Here is a 13,858-nt window from a genome sequence, read left to right as displayed (position 1 = left end):
TTTTTCTATCAACATGGCAACCGCCATGATCCGCATCAGTGTAAGCAGTGAGATTGAAATCGGATCCATGAGGATGCCAGATCCCAAGGTTAGGTGTACCTTTAAGGTACTGAAAAATCCTAACAACCGCTTTGGAATGAGATTTCTTAGGGTTTGACTGAAAGCGGGCACAGACAGTTACAGCAAGTGTAATGTCGGGTCGACTTGCAGTCAGACACATTAAAGAACCAACCATGCTTCGATAAAGTGTAACATCAAAGGGTTCCCCATTAGCATCAGCATCCAGTAAAGTCGTCATTGGGGTTGTCATTAGTTTTAAAGCAGTCATTTTAAAACGTTTTAGCATATCATTGATATACTTTGTTTGCCTGAGAAAAATCCTGTTTGGTAATTGTTTTATTTGTAACCCCAAAAAGAAATTTAACTGGTCAGGCATGCTCATTTCAAATTTGTTGGCCATAAGATGTGACAACCCAGAAATTTTCGACCAAATTTAAACCTGATCTTAATATGATTTCGACATAATAAGAAAAGTCTGTAATTCCCGAGTCTCTAAAATTTTGAACAGTTTTTATATGTGCATTTAACCTTTGACTATTCCTGACGATTCACAAACAACTTATGGTAAATAGATACATGTATATATATATACATGTATATAATTATGTATATAAATACTACTTGTAAATATATAAAATAATATTAAATCTATTTGTTTAAAAATATATAATATATATTTATGTGATAAAACTTGTTATTTAAAACTGATTATATTTAGATAGAGAGTAAATGGAAAATGAATGATTTTGAGCTTAATTAGTAAACGTCAGTAACACTCGGTTGACATTTCGCTAGTGTTCATATATATCTAATACGAGTTTAAGAAGTTTTAAAATAAAAGTTGAACTGTAAATTGATTACGAAGATTCTAGTTTTGTTAAAAATATTTTTATCTTTTTAGTTTAAATTTTAGTACTCCGTACATGTTATTTGGTACAGAAAATAAATAATTACCGAACCTTTTTAATCAGGTTTCAAACAGTTAATGAGTGAAATAATTAAATATATTTAATCTAAAAATTTGGGATTTTTAGGAACAGTTTTATACGTTAACTGTTTAGCAATGGACACGTCCCGTGAAAAATGTCGGTAACTATAATACAAATTGAGAAAAGTTATTAATAATTATATTATTTTTATAGTAGCACGTTTGAATTCTTCTAACTTATCAATTACATATTACTGTTATTGATTGAAAAGTGGGATCAATGTTTCTATTATTATCCTAATCTATCTATCCATCTGTAAGTCTCTATATTTATACATATTATTATGCATATGACTTAAAACACACAACCACATACACTTGCCATCACATTTCAATCACCAAACCATCTCCATTACTATCACCATCGTCGGCCACTATAACTACCGAGAACAACCACCACTTTCGTTCATCACCTCTAGATCACCATGAACACCACCACCGTGAGCAAAGATCACCACCTCAACCCGTCGATTATTTTTGTTGTTATTCTTTCTCGATGATGATAATCGAAGGAAACCCACCACCATCACCACAAACAACCATCACCACAAACAACCACCAACACTAGGACCACCAAACCCGCCACCTTTTACTACTTTTAAACCACCACATCAAATCGCAGACCACCATCGCTGCTACCATCTTTCCATTTATGTTTATCACGCAAAACACCGCCATCGTTACTGCTAAGGATTTTCTGTTTCAGCGGTAATCAAGATCACGTAAAAAAAAAAGAGAACCGCTGCGACATTTTTTTTTTGTTTGCCTTTTACTGCTATTGCTTTATTAATGCTGCTGTTATTAGAATACAATGATAACGATGATAATGGTAACTGATAAATGAAAATGATGAAGTCACGATGATAACAAAAGAGATGATGAATAGTGATGGGTACGGTTATGGTAGTGATATTAATGACGAGATAGATAAGTTAAGGATGATGATTGAATATGATATATGATTATGAAGGTGATAATAATGTTATATGATAATAATGAAGTTATTCGCAGAGATGATGATAAAGTTGATGATGATTTATAGGTGTATCGATTATAATGATGATGTTTATATGATTTAGATGAGATGATGATGATGTTGATATAAGGTTAATGATGTTAGTATAGATGATAGATGGATCGCATTATGATGATGAAGTTGTTAAATGGGTTTGTGTTTTTAAGAAGAAGATAGAACATAATTATTAAAGGTTAAATAAATTGGGATGGGCTATTATTTCAGAAAAGTAAGATTGGTGTAATGGTTAGAGTGTTGTGTTGAGGAGCGAGAGGTCACGGGTTCGAAACCAGGCCACTACCATATTTTTTTTATTATCAAGAGAGAGTGTTGGGCCGTATATATCTTGGGCAGATATACAACTTAGTTTTCCTGATGGGCCGGGATTAAATTGAATGTTGGACTGCTATATTTCTACTTCAGTTGGGCCGAGTGGGAGTGGTGTTGTTGGGCCGAAGAAGATTGGCCAAGCAGGTTAAATAAAATTTGTCTTCAAATCTAATTAGAAAAATTAGAAGTGGTCGGATGGTTAGAAGGTGTTTTGATTTAGCGAGAGGTCGCAAGTTCGAGCTGGATAGTGGCGTTTATTTTTAACTTGTTTCCTTAAAGGTAGTTTATTGTTATTTTTATTAGATTATCATTATCATTATTATTAATATTAATATTATTATTATTATTATTAATATATAAGTATTATTATCATAAATATTTTGCAAAACAAAAGAAATTATATAAAAACATATTTATTATCTAAGTATACATAAAATCATGTTTCAATTAATATAATATTATTTATATTGATAAAATTTAATTAATATCAAATAAGTATTATAACTTATAATAAATAATGATAAGATTTTATATAAGAGTATTAACCATAATACATAACTAAAACTTATATAAATTGTTCGATTACGAATATATGTTTTAATAAAAATATACAAATGATATAGGTTCGTGAATCCGAGGCCAACCCTACTCTTGTTAAATGACGTCATATGTATTTTTACTACAAAATACAGTATGGTGAGTTTCATTTGATTCCCTTTTTACTCATTACATTTTTGGGCTGAGAATACATGCAAATGCTTTATTAACTGTTTTACAATATTTATATGCGTGAGTTTCATTTGCCCTTTTACTCTTTATGCTTTTGGGCTGAGAATACATGCAAATGCTTTATTAACTGTTTTACAATATTTATATGCGTGAGTTTCATTTGCTCCCTTTTACTCATTACATTTTTGGGCTGAGAATACATGCGCAATTTTTATAAATGTTTTACGAAGTAGACACAAGTACGTGAAACTACATTCTATGGTTGAATTATCGAAATCGAATATGCCCCTTTTTATTAAGTCTGGTAATCTAAGAATTAGGGAACAGACACCCTAATTGACGCGAATCCTAAAGATAGATCTATCGGGCTCAACAAGCCCCATCCAAAGTACCGGATGCTTTAGTACTTCGAAATTTATATCATGTCCGAAGGAGGATCCCGGAATGATGGGGATATTCTAATATGCATATTGTGAATGTCGATTACTAGGTGTTCAATCCATATGAATGATATTTTTGTCTCTATGCATGGGACGTATGTTTATGAGAAATGGAAATATGAAATCTTGTGGTCTATTAAAATTATGAAATGATTATTTATGTTAAACTAATGAACTCACCAACCTTTTGGTTGACACTTTAAAGCATGTTTATTCTCAGGTATGAAAGAAATCTTCCGCTGTGCATTTGCTCAATTTAAAGATATTACTTGGAGTCATTCATGGCATATTTCAAAAGACGTTGCATTCGAGTCGTTGAGTTCATCAAGATTATTATTAAGTCAGTTATAGTTATATATATTATGAAAGGGTATGCATGCCGTCAACTTTCGATGTAATGAAAGATTGTCTTTTCAAAAACGAATGCAATGTTTGTAAAAATGCATCATATAGAGGTCAAGTACCTCGCGATGTAATCAACTGTTGTGAATCGTTTATAATCGATATGGACTTCGTCCGGATGGATTAGGATGGGTCTCTACATAAGATCACCAAATTCTTTGCATAAGGCCTGGGACGTGGAACCAAAAATAATGTCATCAACGTAAATTTGAACCAAGAGAATGTGACCGTGGTTTTTACGGATGAATAGTGTTGTATCAATTGTTCCACGAGAGAAGCCGTTGTCCAGCAAGTACTTTTTTAAGGTCTCGTACCATGCACACGGTGCTTGCTTCAGACCGTATAAAGCTTTCTCCAAGTAGTAGACGTGATTTGGATGAATGGGATCGACAAAGCCTTCTGGTTGATCGACATAGACTTCCTCTTAAAGATGACCGTTCAGAAAAGCAGTTTTGACGTCCATTTGAAAAACCGCGAACTTCATATGAGAAGCAAATGCAAGGAAAAGACGAATAGCCTCAATCCTAGCAACCGGAGCAAACGTTTCGTCATAATCAATACCCTCTTGTTGTCGATATCCCTTGGCCACAAGACGTTCCTTATTCCGAACCACAATTCCATCAGAATCCTTCTTGTTCTTAAAAATCCACTTAACCCCTATTGGTCGTTGACCAGTTGGTCTTGGAACCAATCGCCATACTTTCAACCGTTCAAATTGATTGATCTCTTCTTACATTGCAACCACCCAGTTCAGATCTAGTAAAGCTTGAGCAACCGTTGTTGGTTCAATCTTACTAAGAAAGGCAGTGTATAGACACATATTCCAAGTAGCCCTTCGAGTTGAGACTGGAGCAGATGCATCACCAATAATAAGATCTATTGGATAACTTTTAGTCCATCGGTTGTGTGGAAGAGGTTGTACATTAGTGGTATCCATTGAAACATCAACCGTTGTTGACGTTGAGCCTTGATCCGCTTGATCTGATGTAACGTTATCTAATGGATTCAATTGAGTATCTGGAGAAACAGCTTGAGTTGTATCAACTGATGAATCTTGAATTAGTTCAAGATTATCAGTAACAGGAGGTGGTAGGGAGGATGAAGAAGCAACGAGTGAATCAGTTGGTGTTGTATCTTCATCAAAAAGACTTTGTTGAGTCTCCACAGTAGTTGACTATGACGGTGTAACCAGTACGGTTTGAACATTTGAAATCCGTTGAGGAGCATAAAGACTATCAAACAAGATATCCAGTTCCTCTGATGTAACCGTAGGAACACCCTTCGTCGAGAAAATTGAGTTTTGCGCGAAATAAGAAGTAGCCAGGTTAGGATCGGGTTTTGAACTGAGTTGTTCAAAAGCCATTCCTGAAAATTCATCGAACTTGACATTGACGCTCTCTTTAATTGTTTTTGTCCGTTTGTGATAAACCCGATAAGCAACTTTGTTCGAAGAATAACAGAGAAATATGGCTTGATCGCCATTTGGATCAAACTTTCCGAGGCTGTCAAAATCGTTAAGCACATAGCATATACAACCAAAGACACGGAAATATTTGACATTCGGGCGTCTGCCATATAATAACTCATATAGAGTTTTTATCAACGATTTTGGGTATAGCATTTTTGGGCGTCTGCCATATAATAACTTATGTTTATTAACAATACAACGATTTTGGGTATAGCATGCAGTTGAAATGGCCTCCCCTCACATTTTTGGAGGTAGTTTGGAGTAAGCAAGCATCGTTCGAGCTGCTTCGCATAATGTACGATTACGTCGTTCGACTACTCCATTATGTTGGGGTGTCCAAGCAGCAGAGAACTGATGTTCAATGCCTTGGTATTTCAAATAACTTTCAAGTAGGACATTCTTAAATTCCGTCCCATTATCAGTTCGAATGCTCTTAACATATTTGTTAAAAGAGCGTTGAGTCTTTTTAATGAACTCAATGATAATGGCGGGGGTTTCTGACTTAGTTCGCAGAAGAAAAATCCATGTAAAACGAGTATAGTCATCGACAATGACAAGCACATGTTTCTTGCCACCGAGGCTTGAAATACGCATGGGTCTACATAAGTCCATATGCAATAGTTGCAAAGACGATGAAGTACTGGGATTTTGCTTAAGCGGATGATTAGTCCGTTTCAGCTTACCCATCGCACATGATGAACACACATGATGCTTATCTTAGTGAAAGGTAGGAATACCATCAACTAAGTCTTTGGAGACTAGTCGATTGATACCCTTGTAGTTCAGGTGTGACATCCGATGATGCCATAACCATGAATTTTCTTTGGTAGAACGAGTGGCCAAACACATGGTTGTATGTGAAGGTGCATCATTGAGGTAAATAGTGTATAGTGAAGCACAAAGTTTACCAACAAGAAGATCATTTCCTTCGGTTGATTGCACCGAGCATTGTAGACGTTCAAACAGAACTTTAAAATCTCCATCGCAGAATTGACTTACACTAAATAAACTGAACCCCAAACCTTCAACATATGAAACCCGTTTGATTGTAATGCCATTTTGCACAAAATCTCCGTAACCCGTTATCGCTGCAATTTCATCATTTCTAAAAGTAACCGTTCCTAGGAATTTGTCAATGAAGTTGACAAGCAAGGATTTATCGCCCGTCATGTGTCGAAAACAACTAGAATTGATATACCAAATACAGACGTCGAAACCCTATAAATGTGAATTTCCTAGAGTTTAGGTACCCAAAGTTTCTTGGGTCCTCTACGGTTTGTACCAACAATAAACTTTGGATCAACGACACGATAATCACGTAAAGCACCATGCAGTTTAGACAATAAATCATCATTTAAAAACACATTACATGAAGCATCATACGCAATATCAAGTTTTACATCATTATCAGAAGTCTTAACACACAACTTATTCCAAGTAGATGTTTTGTTCACAGACGAAAATTGAAAAACATGAGATGATTTCCTAGGCCGACTAGCAGATTGCGTTGGTTTGGTTGCTACTTTCTTAGTCGTGGACTTAGGAACCCATACAGATTTGTAATTCAAGTTTGGATTATGACCTGTGACACGAGAAACACCTTCGTTAGTTAGACGTCCAAACTCTTCAGTTGACATATGAGGTGATTGATTTTGCAAAATTTCCAATTTGATTTTACGTTCTTTTGCATCATACTCACTTAAATCAGGTTTAGGACTTATGTGTTGTGTGGACTTAACTGATGTTGTTAAAAGACTAGCTTTTGAAGTTTTTGTCATTGGAATGATAGGAATCTTTTCAGTTGACACAGAACCATAAGGAGAATGAACCTTTTTGACAACAAATTGAGTTGTAGAAACAACTTTTGAACCACGATTGCCAAATTGAGAATGGAGAGGATTTTTAAGAATAGTAATGGATTTTACATCCTTAGATGTTGACATTCCCTTTCCCTTCTAAGTAATCCCACCAATACATTCAAGCACATTGGTTTTAACATTAGACGATTGCTTAAGTGTGTTAGCCTGTTTCAGTTGAATTATCTTTTGTTTTAAGCTTTTAATCTCAAGACATAATTCTTCAGCAGAAACTATCACTTCACCCTCCTTAAAAGCATAGGAACATTCTTTCTTAGGCAGTGAAGGCAATTTATCACACAAGGCAAGCATTTGTTCTAATGATTGGCACTTAAGTTGCAAGTCAATATTCTCCTTTTCTAGTTGAGCTAAATACTTGATTCAAATTCCGTACAGTAGGTAAATACAAATAATAATCGCGCAAAGGATCAAGTTGACTTTCAAAATCTATCAAAGGTTCAATGATCGGTTCAGTATGAGGTTCTACTTTTTCATCTAAAGAATTTTGAGCTAGAGATTCTATCTCAAAGAAAACAGTTAGTTCATGTGCTAGGTCTTCACGAAAAACATTATTAGAACATGCAGGTAAAGCAGGTAGAATTGGTTTCACATCAAAAGTTGGTTCATCAAACACCTCATCTATATTAACAATGCTAGAACTAGGTTTGTTAAACACGTCATTCTCAAGCATTAAAATGTATTTCTCTAGCATGAGTGTAGGAATGTAAACCAATCTACGTGTCAGCACATAATTAGCACATTGCACATTCTTTTCATTTTCAACAAGTTCCTTCAAGAAAGCAGGATTTGATTTACCTATTTTTGCATTAATTTTCTCATACATTAAGCTAATTTGATGGTATTTTTTAGATTTGCGATTAACAATAATATCATCAAAATCAGCATCAGAAGAATGCACAAAATGCGGTGGTAAACCAGCTTGAAAGTAATCAGAATGATATAATCCTGGAATCTTTTTGGAAGCTCCATCTAAGATCTTAGGATCTTCAAAACCCAACCCCCACTTTTCACCATGAATCGTTTTTAGTCTATTCATGAAAATCATTTGTTTTGAAAGTTCCATATCCATGATAGCTTTGGATTGCTCTGTTCGATAGAGTTTTTCCTCATATCGAGCAAGTTGAGCTTTCATTAGAACAGACACTTTTGACAATGAAGAGATTTCAGTGTCTTTTTCAATTATTGCGTTTTCCAAATGAATAATTTTCTTGTTTAGCTTTGAAAGTGTGGGTTCATGTTGATTTTTTAAATCAGAAAGATCTTTTTTCTAAGAATTGAACTTTTTCTGCAAGTCGTTCAGATTTTAAACGATAATCAGTTCGTTCGACTTTAATCGGATGAATTGTCTTTTTAAGATTTTCCAACTCAGATTCCGAGGAGCTGAGTTGGACGGTCAACTTTTGCAATTCCGATTGTAATTTGGATGAAGATGGTTTGGTCTCAGAAAGTTTGATTTTGTCTTTTAAAACCTTGTTTTCAGATTTTAAGCCTTTGACTTCTTTTGACATTGAGACCAGATTCTTCATCAAGTCATTTTGCATTTTTATAAAATCAGGTGAGATTTCAGTTGATTGTACCTCATCATCGTCAGATGTTGAGTCAGAATTTTCCAATGCTTCCTTAGCTTTGATGAGCTTGGTCACCTTGCAAACATTTGCATGTTCCACCTCTGAGTCTGAATCATCAGTCCAGTTAAACCAAGTATCATCAACCGGTTTCAGCTCTCCCCCAGTTTCCACAATCTTAGCCATCAACATTTTCTTTTTGTAGTAAGTTGCGTCCTTCTTCTTAGGCATTTTGCACTCACGAGAGTAATGACCAGCTTTGCCACAATTGAAACAGATTGAATCTTCCTTCTTGGAATCATCAGCACGTTGTTATTTGGATTGATCAGCTTTCTTGTAGTACGAGGAAGATGATGAGTGTTTGCGTTGATTGCTTGATTTGCCTTTAAACTTGTGTTTGTTCAAGGCGTTTGTGAACATGGCTGCCATCTTGACTAATTCAAGGTGTGAATCATCAACATCAAAAAGATTCAACTCTTCAGAATCAGTTGATTCTTCAACAAGCACTTTCTTGGACAAGCTTTTGGAAAATGATTTGCTCTTCTTTTTGGAAATTAGAGCAAGAGGATCACTTGGAGATGACTCTTTCCTTCCTTCTTGAAGTTTAGACACCTCAGGTTGGTAATACATAAGAACTCCAACTAGCTCATGAATAGTCAACTTGTCAATCTCTTTGGTAGATCGAACAATGGTTCCATAAGGAAGCCAATCAGCATTGAGCTTTTTGAGGAATTTCATGTTGACTTCAGCTTGTACTTTTACAATCTTACACCTTTTCAACTCATTGAGAACACCATTGAAACGACAGTAGGTATCCTTGAGTAGCTCTTCTGGTTCCTGCTTGAAATCTTCATACAATTCCAGAGCCTTATTCAATTTAGTAACGTCTGACATGTCATAACCTTCTTGTTGTCGTTTGATCTCATCCCATATATCTTTTGCAGTAGTGTTGCTATCAACATTTTCAAATAGCTCATATGGGATAGCTTGCATGACAATATTCTTAGCCTCTATGTCACCCTGAGCTCTTTCACGTTTATCACCAGAAAGTTCATAGACTGGAATTGGCATACCAGTATCCGGATGAAAATCAACAACTGGACCATCTCTCAGAGAAGCCCAAATATGTTTAGCTTTCTCACCCTTATAGTCTATGTACTGAGTAATACGATGAAGCCACTGAGTGTACTTGCCATCAAATAACACTGGAGGTCGGGAATCTGATCGAATGATAAGAGTATCTTGAGTAGACATCTTAAATTGAGGTAGATTCGCGTAGAAAAATAAAATTAGTAATAAATTAAATTATTGAGGGTGATTAGCGTAGAAAAATGATTAAATTTTACCAAAGTTTCCAAACATATTGGCATTTGTTTGCTGAATGATAAATGGTGCACATCATTTGTTCATTCCGTCTTGTTGTTACATCACATTTGTTTTTCATTTTGTCGTCAAAATTAGTAGCTTTTGCTGAACTTAATGCCAGTCTTTGAAAATGCGCTGTTTTACCCTGTTGTGTACATGAAATAGAATACATACAATACAAATATAAACATGCATGGTAATTTGAAATGGGACTTAAAATCCCACTTTCAAATCAAATATGAAATATTAGTACAACATAATAAAAATATTAAACATTACATTAAAAATATCACAATATTATATGCTTAAACATAAATAAATAAAAATAATAAAAAGATAAAAATCACCAATGGGAACTATATCAATCTGGATAGGGGTTCTAGTTCATGTCGTCGGGCGGGTTCCAGGGTTGGTTATAGGTGTACTGATAGGCCTGGTTAGGGTCGTATAGAGTAAATGGTGGTCGTATAGAGGGCTGGTGTGGAGGATAGTAAGCAGGTCGGGTTGGTACGTAGTTATTTGGTACCTGAGGTGATAGCTGGCTCATGATCTGATGCTGATGATAGTGCCATCTATCATGTTGTCGTTGCCTGGAATTCTCGTACACATTCTCGGCTTGCCACTGCTCGTACCGACTCTGTCTATCCTAGTTTGTCATTTCTACCTCATCTATACGCTGGTAGACGTCAGTCATAGCGTCCCTAATGACATCCCTAATGTCATCTGCTTCCTCCATTTCCTCATCTGAACCTCTCTCTACCTGAGGATGACGACCATCATATGGAACTGCCTTATTGCGTTTGCTCTTTAATACCTTAGCACCCTGATAGACTTTCAATCCTAAAGTATCAACCTGTTCCCTACACACCATCAGTGGACCCCCTTGGTCCCTATTTACACCCAAATACTCTCCAATGAGAGTAACAAAAATACCTCCTCCTATTATTCCCCCGTCCTGTATTCCTGCTACCATTTTGGACAGATAAAAACCAAGACAGTAGGGGATATTAACAAAGCTTCTAGGGTTTCGAATACACTTAAGGTAAAATAAGTCGTGTAAGGTCATTTTCTCCTTGTTTTTACATCTTTGTGTAATCGAATTAGCTAAAAATCTATGTATAATACGTAGCTCTGCTTTGTTAATATCTAAATAGGAGTGTCTTCCTCCCAGCGTAAAAACATTATAATCTGACATACACCTCCAGATGGCGTTCGCGTCAAAATTCCTATCTACCCGCTCCCCATGATAAATCAAATTTGTACAATCGGGTAGTAGTAATTCACCAGGAGTGTAAATATGTAAATCCCGAGGCCATGTCCAGCATGGACATTCTGTACATCCTACGGCCAAGTAAAAATCTAAGAAAACTTCTGTCATCTAACCTAACTACATCCGCATTAAGTGAAATAGTACTCATAAGCTCAAGCACCACTCTTTATATACAGGCCTATGAATGGTGAATAAACGTTCCCAATCGGGAAAAGAAGAGCTGCCATACCTTTGGATCAGATGCTGTCTAACTGAGTTAACTAGTTGGATTCTTTCCAAAGGCTCCCAATCGATTATCCTCGGTACTTCTACATTTTTCGTTACTAGTTTGAATTTGTTACTTTGATACGTCGGGTAATCTTTCCAACCTTCGATCAAATCTCAAATTGAGATGCAACTGTTCTTCATGAATCGTTGGGTGTTCTATTATCGGATGAATCGAAAATTGTACGTAGGCATTAACATATTCTAGTTGCGGATCATAATATGGTACGTTTTGATCAGGTTGTTGTTGTTCCTGTTGTTGCTCCTGTTCAGGTTCTGGTTCATATTGTGGCTCATATTGCATTCCTGGTTCAGGTTCCGGAGCAGGTTGCCTAGATGATGATGATGATGCACCATCAGTATCGGTATTTTTCTGCAAAACACATTAAACACAAAATTTGTGCATCCAAATATGCATTAGTGTTAGCAAAATAACAACTTGAAACAATTACAATAACATGTTCAATCAAAATTAAACTTATACACATTTTCACAATTTTAACAATTCTACACTTTTTCAAATAAGCATATATGAAAATGTTTACAAAGTTCATAAGCATTCAACTCAAATAACATGTTAAAATAACCATTACTAGCAATTAAACAAGTTTCAAATGTCATTTATATCAAATTAATCAAATTCATGAATTTTAGACCTAAAAAGTCTACTTTAATTTTCAAAAAACATGTTTAGGATCAAAATTTGGATCATTTAGCTACCTAAACATGTTACACTACTTAATTTAGCAATAATTCATGACAAAAATCGGTCATAACCTGTTTATATCAAAAAGCCCCAAATTGCTCAAGAACACAAACCCTAGATTCCTAAAATTTTTGAAGTTTTTGGCTTCAAATCATGTTAAATAGCATCAATCTAGGTTATATATGCATAATATACTAACAATTTAACTCTAATTACACTAAAAATCAACAAAATCAAATTCGGTAAAATATTGGTAATTATCACAAAAACTAGGAAATTTAAGAGTTTAGGGGTATAATTTTTACCTTCTTGCTAAAAAATCCAAACCTAGGCATGATTGTAGCGAAGTTTTGTGAGAAATTTGGTGAAATTTGGGTGAAAATTGGTGATTTGAAGAGTGTATGTGTGTATGTGTTCGTGTTTGTGTATGAGTGGGGAGTGAGACAGAAGCAGCGAGCTGCTCCTTTTTGTTTCTGACCAGATTTTTAACACCATGCGATCGCATGGTTCTCAAGACCAAACTCCATGCGATCGCATGGGGTCCTGGGTTTTTTTTTTTTTTATAAAATCTTATACTTATAAAACAAAAATTAAATAAATTTAAAATTTTATTTTCCTTGTTATTTAGGACGAGGGCGTTTCGGATCGTTGTCCTAGTCCGTCCCTCGACAAAATTTTAAAAATTTGTCATTTTAAAGCGTTGTTTTAAAAGCAAAGATTTTTGGGTTTTTTAATGTTTTTTGCATACTTTAATTCAATAAGATTAAAAATAATGATAATAAAATTTCTCGTCTCTCCCTTGGGTAGAGCAATTTCGGTTCAACGACCTAGTTTTCAACTCACGACGAATTTTTAGATATCAAATTTCTAACTTAATGAAATAAAGTAAATTTTTGTTTTTAAATTTACACCAAACTTAAATTTAAAATGCATAAAATTAAAAATTCATATTATTAAAATTAAAAATTCACACCAAATTTATATTATATTTTTATTTTTATACATACGAACTTATATTAAAAATATTAATTTTTCAAATATTTACAAATTTAAATATATTGATTTTAAAAAGTTTATAATATTAATTTAATATTTATATATTAACAAGGTAAAAATTAAAATAAAATAAAAAATATTTTTGGTCTTAATCAAATATTATCAAAAATATACGCCCCTCTTTTCTAGTAAAGTAATTTCGGTTCCATAACCTAGTTTTACTCCTGACGAATTTTTGAAATATTTTGGGTTGATTGATTAAAGATATTTATATCTTAAGAATAAACGGTAAATTTCGCAGTGATGTAATAAATTTTTGTATGATATCAATAATTTCGGTTATGCATACCTAATTTTATTGAATACCGATTTAATACTTTATA

This window comes from Rutidosis leptorrhynchoides, chromosome 4, assembly GCF_046630445.1.
Source record: "Rutidosis leptorrhynchoides isolate AG116_Rl617_1_P2 chromosome 4, CSIRO_AGI_Rlap_v1, whole genome shotgun sequence".
NCBI classification, from domain to species: Eukaryota; Viridiplantae; Streptophyta; class Magnoliopsida; order Asterales; family Asteraceae; genus Rutidosis; species Rutidosis leptorrhynchoides.
This window is presented reverse-complemented; position numbering follows the sequence as displayed.